We start from the raw sequence: 11,871 nt of genomic DNA, 5'->3' as shown, positions 1-11,871 counted from the left end.
TGGTTGGTTAGGTGGTTGGTTGGTTGGTTGGTTGGGTGGTTGGTTGGTTGGTTGGTTGGTGGATGAATGGATAGATATTTGTGCATCTTATTGTATAGTAAGAATTACAATGCTTCTTTTTGTCCAATTAATTACAATCTGTTTTTTGTTTTTTTTGTTTGTGAATGATTTCTTTCCTGTAGAACCCACTATACTCTAATGACAGATATTCAAGTTAAATGAAATTTAAACTGAGAGGAATTATTCTGGACATGATGCTCGGCCCCTGAAGAAATTGAGTTACTAGACCAAGAGACCTTTGTCGAAAAAAAAAAAATTAAAAGTTTTTACCATCAGTTCTTAAGTTTAAGAACTAAATTAAGTTTAAGTTTAGTTCTTAACTAGATTGCTCTTGACTTCTGTCCACAGTGGTCTTTATTTGCCTTCCCTGGACTGGGAGTTTGTTACCATTTAGAAATAATTACCCACAGTAACCTGCATACACACATACTGTACACACTTTTCATTTACCTTTGGAAGCTGTACTCAATACACTAGATTATGTTAGTTAGATTTTTTAGTCTTTAACCAGCCCTCATGTGGCCCAAGTTTCATGATCTGGTTTCCTCTGATGAAGCATTTAGAATCTGGTAAAGGAATGTTTTTTTATTGTTTCCTTTAAAAATGTATTGGGATGAATTTGTGGCCTTTGCAGAGTGAATGATGATGGTAATCCAAACCCAAATTCCTTTACTTTAGGCCACTTTAATTATTCATGTGCTTATTTCTTCTAAAGTGTTTATATTTTCCAAGAAATGGTTCTGTTAAGAGTGCATGCATACATGTGCTGGCAGAAATAAATTCAGTCTGGAACCCTTGAATCTGCGACAAGGAGATGTGGAATCTGTGCAGATGCTGCTGAGTTTGTGACAGAAGCTTGATCCATTTTCTTGTTGCAGTGACATCTTGTATGTCTCCAAGCACATGATCTTAAGGTTTTCTCATTTCAGTGTTTTTGCTTGTGGGTATCCCAGCTCAAGTCACTATTGTTGGCAGCTGCTCACCAGGTGGTGGGAACCATCCGAAACAAAAGCCTTCAATCCTTGTGAAAGCCGTCCTTACAGAGTTTAAGAATGTAAGGACATCACCATCAAAGACAGGAATGTCTTTGGTTTGTAGAGATAACAAGCATTGCTGCTGTTGCTATCACTTTCTTCACTCAATCTTTTACATAGAACTGCAGGAAATGATTATCTGTTGTAGCTTGCGGTGGGCAGATGAAGCCTCATGATGCATTGAAGCCTTTCCAATCCAAAGCTTCTTGAAGCTTCATTCACAGCTCGTGAATAAACAGTCAACAAGATAAATAAAAAAAGATGGTACGAATAGGAAACAGAACAGGGAGAGGGATTATTGTTTAGGAGATCATTGGCTTTTATTTAAAAATAACGATTTCTCCCACGGTAAATCTCCAAACTCCATCCATCATTTACTTAACCGGTTTTATCCCTTTAAAGGTCCCAGGGCTGAATCTGTCCCAGCCGCTGTTGGGTAAAGGTGGGGTACACCCTGGGCAGATCTCCAGCCTGTTTCAGGGATCTCCCAACTGTCTCCAAGTTTTCTCCTCCTCTCTCCAAACTCTTACTGACGACAACTCTCCATCAAACACCCACATTGTGAAAGGAGCCTGAAGCGTTTTTTTTTTTTTTTTGTTGTTTTTTTTTTGCTGTCAAAAGTCACTGCAAAATCCAAAATCATGTGGCATAACCAGAGAACAAAGCTTGGGGCGTTAGCGTTTCAGCTCCTCCCTTAAATAAAGCATCATGGAAAGCTGCTGCTACTGGGCATTCACCTCAAAACCTTGACACACTTCTGCCAAACTCAGTTTACGCATCAGATGTGTCTGCACACCATGATTGTTTCGTGGTCTTGTTTCAGCAGGTTGAGAGGACTGGCCGTGCGTGAGACCTCCATTCTTTCCTTGGACTTCCTGTGTATTAATGTATACCTTTGGAAACCTTTAAACCCAAACAAGGTTTCTTGGAATGCTCTCTGTAAGGTCTCTGTGTTCAAACATGTTTTGGTTGATTTTACAAACACATTCAAAAGTCAGTTTTACTGTAGGGTTGTGTTTATATCTGATAATACTAAACACCAATACATTGGATTGACCTATTTACTGTACACACACATTGAGTTCTGAGTTGTAGTAATTTACAACCTTATAGCCACACACTGGAACAGTTTGGAAACAATACCAGCTCCTGTTTGGCGCGCTGTGTTGTTACTCTGTGCTCGCTGTGAGTCCAATGTCCTGACTATTTTAGGAGTTGAGTAGGAATGTGTTGAACAGTGTCTTGTAAAATATAGTGTGGGGTTGTTTCTGTTATTGAATCTACTGAATTGGGCTTATCTGTTGTTAGGTTTTTTGAGCCACTGGATCTCTCACCACTCAGTCTGTGACTGGATCTATCGCTGATACAACACCAGCAGGAGGCACTGTCTTGTCACGCTTTGCTATTTTCCTGTCTTAGCACACTTTAATAGATTTGTTAGTTGTTTTTCTCTTCCCAAGTCAGCTTATTTTCTTTCGTTTCTCATACAGACGCAGCGTTAGCACTTTGAAGGTGTTTCGAGGCTTGTTTAACATCGGCCTGCATCCAGCCAACCTGTTTCTGAACATCTAAACCACAACCTCCTCACACGCAGCTAATCTATCTCTAGTTTTTCATGTCTGCAAGCAATTAGTCTGTGTTTACCTCGCCTTCCTGCTTTCATTTGATCCATCCACCAAGCTGAGCGAGGACTGCGAGGTTTTGTGGGCCGCTCTCCCTGTACGATGCAATTGAGGGTGAATGCGTGCAAGACTTTTATGAGTGAAGAGGGTGGTTTGAATCATCAGGATGCGGCTCTGGCTCATGCATCTGAAAGTCATTTGAAGACTGAACATTTTTCCAGCTTATTCTCTTCCCTTTATTCTCTGGAGACCATTTCCCCCTTCTGAACCAGAGCCCTGTCAAAATGGCCTGTTGATTTGTGTTTGAAACTGTGTTCCAAATGAATCCTGGCTCCAGCCTCAGACGACCTGCATGCTTGTTTGAGTTTGATAGGTTTTTGTCTATATGCTTTCTTTTTCCCTTTTTTGAAGTACTTCTTGCAGTAAATAAGCTGTGTAAAAAGGGCTGTATGAATAAAGTTTGAGTTGAGTTGGTTAAATCGGTTGTACACATGTTTTAACATAATTTTGCTGTGTAGTTTTTATGCACTGTTAGCCCCCTACATGGTAACACATAAACTCACTAAACGAAGCAATATTTATAATTCAATGAACTGTTAAAGGTTCAAGATCAGTCAGTATAACCAGGACTGTCCCTGGGAAAAGGCAAGCTAGACCTAGGGGGGTCCAAATTACAAAGATTTTTTTTACAATTATTTAATATTTGACAATTGAAGTAAATAAATATCTTTTTCAATATATTCCAGGCAACTGCGGTGTGTCTTTTTGGTCGGGCCGCGTTATTCATTTGTGTGTACGTGCGTGCGGGGGGTGGGGGCAAAAATCATGTTTTGCCTAGGGCACCATGCAGCCCAGGGCCAGGCCTGAGTATAAGCTTTTGTAATTATTTGGGACATGAATTTGTGTCCACTCCTCCAATGCTTGTAAATATTGTTAAGTCAAGTGAAAAGGCTGGTGTAAAATAAATGTCACCAAACCATTTTAAAGGCTCTTTGATAATGACGGTCCTGTCAAACAGCTATGAACCACTGAAAAGAACCGCCACAAAGCCATGAAGGGAAATTCCGAATGGACTTTTCACCAAGCTGGTCTGGAGATGTCCTAAGAACCACTGTGATGAGGAGGCAGGGGGCAATTTCTGTTTCAACAATAAAGACCGGTGTTGTGCCAAGTTTAGTCATCCCAAAAGTAATCGTTCCCCAATAGCACACGCAGAGGTTAAACTCTACTGGACACTTCAGCCTGTTCAGTGTCATTGCAAAAGTCACTAACTCTGTAAAATAGAAGACATGTCAAAAGAAAGCTTTCTGAAAATAAAAACTGTATTTCTTAATCCATACCGTTTAACAAAAGTACTGGACTTGTGGCATGGAGCCCAAAAAGTATTTAGCATGCAATAGTTGGCCTTAGTGATTAGAACTAATGCTAAATTACTGTTTTAGGACACTGCTCTGTTGGGGTACCACCAGTTTTTCAATTGTCTGTGTCATGTCTTTTCCCCCCGGACTGATCACCACTCCTCCTTAATGAGTTTCACCTGTTTCTAATTGTTTTTCCCTCCCTTTTCTGTATTTGATAGTTTCCTCCCCTCTCTTCCCTGCAGGTTTGTCTTGTTTTGCTACTCACCCTGTGTGAATGTTGCATGCATGGGGAGTGCATGTGACAAGTAAGTGCCTGTAGGACACCTGGATGCAGACACACAATAGCACTTTGTCTAATTTCTTCACTTCTAACAAGCTGCATGCAAAGATCATGCACTTATCCCTTTAAGAGCTCTGATGGTCTCCTTGCGTAGCCCCCAGGATGATGAAGGTAAAGAAAAAAAAAATCAGTTTGACATCCCCACGTTTCACCTATTTCACCTTAACTTACCCTTAGGTGTTGCATAACCCCGGGCTCACACCACTAGCGTTACAGCTCCGCTGCAGTCTTCCCACTGCAGACGTTCACGTCCTGTGTCTGCGGTCAGGCCTCTGCGTCGCTGCAAATCAATTTCGTTTGGTTCAAATTTCGCCAGAGGATGCATCTGATCCACAGCAAATCGAGGGGGGATTAGCGTGAAGATCTGTGAGTTTGGAGTTTTGTGAGGTCGGCAGCAGAGTCTGTAGCTGCAGCCAGCCTGTAGCTAATATGAGCCATCAGCTGCAGCTAGACCACTCCCGCATCGCACCTGAGCTGTGATGCTAACCGTGTGAGCCCGGGGTAAGTGTTCACAAGTGTTCATACACACGGTGTTCACTACAACCTTGCAGTGAAAACCATGTGTATGAACATTTACACTGCGGGTTCATCGAGCGTCTACAACCTTGATCTTTCATGGAGGCCTCCTGCATGCCCCGAACAGGTTGGACCATTTTCCACCAGCAGACAGGCCGTATTCATCCATCGGGGCAGTTGTGACTAAGGCTTTTGGTAGCTGTACAAAATACATCCAATCTAACAAACGACTGAGTGAAGTTGTTAGTATTAGGCATTAACGTTAGAAGAGAGTAATGACTGGATTTTCTGTAAAAGTCAACAACGGTACTCAGCTCTGTCTTAACTGGCCATTGAAAAGACTTAACTGTGACTCTCAGTATCTGTGTAGAGAGCAGAAATGGCCTCTGTGCTGTTGACCTGTACAGCCTGGACAGGATGAAAGTAATGAAGTGGGCCACTGTGCCTTGCTGGAAGATGAAGTACAACAGTGCAGAAGAAAAAGATGGAGGCCTAAAGAATAGTCTTTACTGTTTATCTCTAAACTTGACCTCCTTTTCAGAGTTAAACAAAGCTAAATAAGTTATTTTTTTCCTATTTCGTTGTTATCTTTTTTCTGACCATTTATTTTATCGTATTTGGCTACTGCTTGGAACACAGACCTTATTCCATAACCTCTCTTTTGTTGTTCTATCTTTCTCCAAGCTGTCAAAAGGCTGGAGCTTCTAGATGGTTGAGCATATGAGCTTCAGTAGCCCGAAGGAAGTAATCTAGCATAGAGACAAACCAACACACAGGCAGACGTTTATGTTTCCCATGTCTTTGTCTGTCATGCCTTTAGACACACTTCAGTGAGCCTTCACACCCACCACCATCAAATTTACAAGCCTGGGCATGTTCACGATAAACCTACATTTCTCCTAAGCTCTATTTTAACTCTGCAGGGAGGGAGCACATGGAAGTGTGCAGCATCTGTGGACTTGAAATGCTCCAGGTGTCTTAGACTACAGCTGTGACATACTGTCAAACCATCTACATGGCACAGTGCTCTGAAGTTACATGCACACCTGACATTTGACATGCATTCAAAAAAGGGTCCACGGTGTTCACACTGGACAAGCAGGGAAGGAATTGTTCTTCTTTTAATTTTGATCTGCCACCTACAGCTGGAAGAGGCTTGGTGTAAAATGTCAAAGCAGTCCAAATCTGGCTCCAGTCTTTTTTTTCCCCACAGCTCTATTCCGATCCATCATTGTCTTGGTGTCATATGATTCTGTCCGGACACAAATGATTAGTACTTTTGTGGATTAAAGGGACAACATCCATCCATCACTACCAAAGTTTGACCTTGTTTAACAGGGAACACGCGTTCAATGGTTGCATGTTTTTTATGTATAGCGTAGATATGTGTGAACAGGAGAGTTTTCGATCTGGAATCTCAAAACGTGCATTTACTTGCTTTAGAAAGTTGCAGCATGATTGTTCAACCATTGAAGTTATAGCATGTATGTCATCCTTTATGGCACGGGTCTCAAACTCAATTTATCTGGGGGCCGCTGAAGGCAGAGTCTGGGGGAGGCTGGGCCGCATCAGGATTTCCACAAGAAAAACGCTGATAAAATATTCCAATGTTCTCAAATATCTTTATTTTTCAACAAAAAATAATAAATTAAATAAATAAATTTTAAAAATGAATTAGAAAAACAATCATTAATTAATAAAATAATAGCAATGACCATACAGCAGAAACAGACTGACTGACTGACTAGAGCAGTGTTTCTCAAATAGTGGGGCGCGCCCTCCTAGGAGGAATGTGAAAAAGAGCCAGAATTCATCACGACTGTAGCGTGAAAAGGGGTGAATATGAAGTATTCAATCCCAAAGTTGGTTGAAAAATATAAACTTTATTAAACTGAAATTTAATAAAATTATCCTCGGGGCACCACCTTCATAATGAAGGAAAATATTACTCATCAATGATCAGCTGCTACTTCTAATCAATAAAGTAATAATCAATTAATCAGTCTTTCAATTTTAGCGTGAGTGTCTTTACCCTGTGAAGGGACTTTACCACAAAGAAGAAAATAATGATATCAAACAACGACGTCCTTTTTAACATTTATTGAATAACATGAGGTTAAACAAGCAGAAATAATGGACGTAAAAGCATGGAAAGCAATCAACATATGTGGAACACAGAATATAACTTTAATTAATAACTAGAAATAGGTAAATGAGAAGAAAAGACACACAATATTGAGGTGGAAAAAGCTAAATGTGTGGATGCATTAAGTGTGTGTTGTGCATAAAAAGGGTGATGTTACTGATCTGAGAATAAGCTATTCTTAAAAGGAGGAATTCAAAACGGGGCAAAGATGTTACTCTTGCAAAAATAGTTAATCTTTGTTCTAACCACCAGCAGTTGACTGTATGAGCGAAGTTCGACTTCTCACCAGCGGTCTGTAGATCTGGGTCTGCTCTGCCAGGAAGGGTGGTTGATCCCGTTCCTAGCTGGATGGTTCAGGCGGGCCGTGGAGGCGAGATCTGCAGCCAGGTGTAGAAGGAAAGGGAACCTGCGGTTCTGCTGGTTCTGCTCTGTTCAGTCACTTAGCTTCTGGGGTGGTCGAACGATTTCTCTATTCCGTTTTGTGACCAAAAAGTATAAGTCGCAAAGCTGGCCGGACAATGAAACTTATCGACTGGTCTAGCATTAAAAATCAGTTTCAAAATAAAAGCATCAAAAATGGTAAAAAGTTGGAATCAGTCTATGAAATAAACGGGAGACAAAAATGTTGAAAAGGAAGAAAGCGCTCGAAAAAAAAAAAAAAACGTGATCTTAAGACTAGAAGAACTTAGATGTTTCTGTTCTGCTCCTGTTCTGGCTTCTAGCTTAGCAGCTAGCTTAGAGACGTGTTGTTGAGCCTGGGGGAAGCCTTCAGGAGCAAGGGAAATGGGAGGAAGAGAGCAGGAATGGAGAAAGAGCAAGAGAGCTCCTGGCCTGCGCGCCAGTGCTTTCAAACTGGGAGGCAGGGCCAGAATCGCCCAATCCGTGGGGATTTGAGGCGTTTTACGATTGGAGGTAATTTGCATGTCCCAATGAGCTCTGTCTATGCAAATTTCAGGGGCGTCACCTTATTCTGGTCTGTGGGTGTGTTTTAATCTTTAATGCTGAATTAACCACAAAAGGAGTTTCTATCAAACAAAGTTATCAAAAAGTTTGTAAAACCCTATATGTGTGTGTGAATCCTATATGTGGCACATAAAACGCTTCCCAAAGTCCACATAAACACAGAAAGGCAATTCTCCAAGCTTTGGCGGTTACACAATGATTAATTCAAAGATTTTAACCTCAAAATAGTTGTGGAATCTTCTTCTGTTAGGGATAAAGGTTTGATTACACACATGTAATAATATTAGGACATTTCTTGTGGCTGTGGAGAGATGTTTTACATGTAAGATCCAGTGAACAAAAGTCCTGTGTTTTAAAACATGAGAAAAGTTATGAAGGGTCACATTTTTCAAACAAAGGACTGAGTGTCTGTTGGGCATGCTCTCCAGGGAGTCAGCCTGCTGGAATCAAGATTCTTTTGAAATTGACGGCTGACGTTAGCCAGACTATTCAAATGCAGAATAGTCAGGGTTCTGGCCCAGTTTATGGCTTACATCCGAGTGGAGGATAGGGCTTTCAGACGACTGTATGGCTCCTTGCTGGAAAAGAATAGCCTTTCATCTTGAAAAAGGCATTCCACATGACCAAATGGTCAGCACAGGTTATCACAGATGTTTTCAAAGGGTGAAATGCTACACTACTGGGGAGGGAAACAAGGAAAGACTTGTTTTTACTTTGTCTGAAAGTTTTGGAAGGACTCAAAAAAAAAAAAAAAGAAACATTAAGGAAACAGATTATTTCTGAAGTTCTTTTTTTTGTTTTCTTTAATGGTAAAAAATGTACAATATTTTGAGGAGATATACGTTTAACTTGAGCAAATTAACTGATACTTATGATACTTGAAGCAGAAAGTTGTGGGGGGGGGGGTGAAAGAATAAGTTCTTCATGGGGGGACTAAGAGAAAATAATTGAGAAACACTGGACTAGAGAAAACTATTTTAATTCATTTTCAAATGTCTTTATTAACAGCTCCTCCTTCATTTCTGAGCTGAGAGCAGCGCGCTCACTGAGGTTCTGCTCGTGCGCGGGCATCACTCACACACGCAGAAGTATTCAGTCTCTCTGGTGAGGACTTTTTCTGCTCGTGGAGGAGGCAAAATCGCTCGCGAGGGTATGATTTGTCCGTGCAGAATGTTCGATGCGTGCGCGGAGATTTATTATTTCTGTGTAGAGTTTTGACATAAATAAAACTCCATATGTGTCGCCCAATTATTCTAAGTGAGACATCCATAGACGGAGCTGTTAGCTCCTCCCACACGCGACGCAGCGTCAGAAAGACACTTTTTGACAAGCGGCAAGCTGTGAATTTGCCACGGGGCGAAAGAGGGGCGGGGCACGCAAAACACGTTCGGTGTGAAAGCACTTTCAGTGGCCTCAAGGCACTGGACAGCCTGCTGATGTCCCGCCCTCCAGAGCCACATACCCCGCCGTGATTGGTTCGTTCAGCACTGCTCACAACAAGTGTCATTCATTTCAGTCTTGCGGGTCACACTATCATTAATTTTTCATATTAAGACAGGGGCTGTAAATTATCATCGGGGGGGACGCAAATGGCCCGCGGGCCGTGAGTTTGAGACCCCTGCTTTATGGTATACCATAGAATTGAGTTTGTTTGTTGCTTTGTGCACATTTAGATTCCAGCAGTGGATCACCTTGACTTCTTTGGCCTGTGATTTGCATTGTTATAATGCTCTGTACCCCAGATTAACAAGTATTGCCCCACTTTTGTCCAACTGCTAGAAAGCTGTTTGTTGAAGAGGCTGTGAGAGACCCATGGGGTAAAATCTCACAGCTCCCAACAGAAATAGGAAAATATCCATGCATCCCGATTCACAAGAGATTCAAGAAATCCCTCTCTCTCTTTGCAGCATTGATTTCCAGCAGGTATTCACTGTAACCAGATGGAGGGTCATACTTTAGGATTTTTGATGGTGCTTACATTTCTGTGGAAAGTAAAGACACAGTCAGGGCCGTGGGATGATACCCTGGTTTACTTCTTTTAGTTTTTGTGAATTTCGTCCCTGTAGGCTTTAGAAAGTGGGTTGGCCACAGCGACGGCCACGGCGGACGTGGCCAACTCTGAGCTTGTGTGTGGGAAGTGAGCAGCAGGCAGAATGTCACTTAACATTAAAGCGCTACAGGCCCCCTGTGGGTGACATGAGGAGAGTGGAAAGGGATGAGACCAGGAAGAGAGCAGAAGACAGAGGTGAAAACAAAAGTGGAACAAACCAAACAAAACAGCCCACACTCGAACACAGACCCTCAACCCCTAGCAAGAGCAAATATAGGACACCTGCTGTTTGTTTTACTTTGTTTTTGGGTCAACCATCAACTAAGGATTAGCCCACCTGACTAGATCTGACTGCTGGTCTATGAAAAGAAAGGGCTTTAAAAAAGGATGGGCGGGGCACGGGCCAAAAATCTCTCCATAATAGATAAATATAAACATCATCTGGACCAAAACACTCTTCGTACATTGTATTGCTCATTAATCCTTCCTTACCTCACATACTGTAATGGAGTATGGGGAAATAATTACCAAACCTCAGTACAACCATTATACATGTTACAAAAACGAGCAGTTCTGATTATTCATAAAGTAAGACAACTAGAACACACTAACCAACTTTTCACACGGTCTAAATTATTACAATTGCACGATCTTATAAATGATCAAACAGCCCAAATATTATATAAAGCGTATAAGCATATATAAGCATATTTCCATACAATGTTCAAAAACTATTAATATTGAGAGATGAGTCGCATAAATTACATGGAACAGGCAAATTTAAACAACCTATGGTACGCACAAAAAGGAGAGAATTCTGTGTGTCAGTATGTGGAGTAAAACTGTGGAATAATATGGGTTTAGAACAAAAACAATGCAATAATATATACTTGTTTAAAAAAAGGTATAAATGTATTGCATGGACAAAATACAAAAATTCCTGATGTATGTATAAAATTTGATAAAATACCGTGTTTACCACCATAGCTGCTCTGAGCGGCTGGGTGGCTCAGTGGGCTAGGTGAAGGGCTGACACGCAGGAGCCCTGGATTCGATTCCCAGGGTTGTCCACTGGTCCCCACCCAGATTGGGTCCTTAGTCAAGACCCTTGACGCTGCTGCCTAACTGGGTCCCTGTGCCCCTCAAGTACAGGGTTGTGTCAGGAAGGGCATCCGGCGTAAAAACTCTGACAAATCACTGATGCCAAACAGTGGGTGCTGTTACGCTGTGGCGACCCCGAAAGGGATAAGCTGAAAGTGAACTACTACCATAGCTGCTTTGCAAAAATATAGACAACCCAATAAGGATTCTAACACAGTTGCACTTGTGAGTCATATTTTCTATTTATTTAGAGTAGTCGAAATATTTCATCTGTGAGTAAACACTAGGGGACAGGAGCTTATTGTGGTTGGCAGATACCTCAAACTATTGTCAAAGGTGACATGATGAAAATACACAGTGGAGCTGTGTGGGAGGAATGAAGGAGCAGCGCACCGGAGGCCGTGTAAACATCAGATTCATTTCTGAGGAGACTGACTTTTTTTAAATCCTTCAAAGTTATGTAAAGATGTAGTTTTTCAAACTTTCCGAGAGCCTTTAATAGTTTTTCTTGGAATCCCTTTTCTGTGTTTCTTTTGCTTGACCAGGATTTTACATGTAGCTTTGCTTTCTCCTTGTTGGCTTGCTCAGCAACTTAAGTAAGGGATAATACCCGACGAAGTGTGCGTTATGAGAAATTAACGCACGACGCGGAGGCCTAAACCGTCCGACGCGAAGCGG

The 11,871-nt window shown here is 41.6% G+C and overlaps 1 protein-coding gene across 8 annotated transcripts in view; it reads left to right on the top strand.

The window, feature by feature from the left end:
• auts2a (activator of transcription and developmental regulator AUTS2 a) overlaps nucleotides 1–11,871 on the top strand; it is a 495,300-nt gene that overhangs the window by 151,109 nt on the left and 332,320 nt on the right. The window lies entirely within an intron of this gene.

Source organism: Oryzias melastigma, linkage group LG14 (genome assembly GCF_002922805.2).
Source record: "Oryzias melastigma strain HK-1 linkage group LG14, ASM292280v2, whole genome shotgun sequence".
NCBI classification, from domain to species: domain Eukaryota; kingdom Metazoa; phylum Chordata; class Actinopteri; order Beloniformes; family Adrianichthyidae; genus Oryzias; species Oryzias melastigma.
This window is presented reverse-complemented; position numbering and strand designations above follow the sequence as displayed.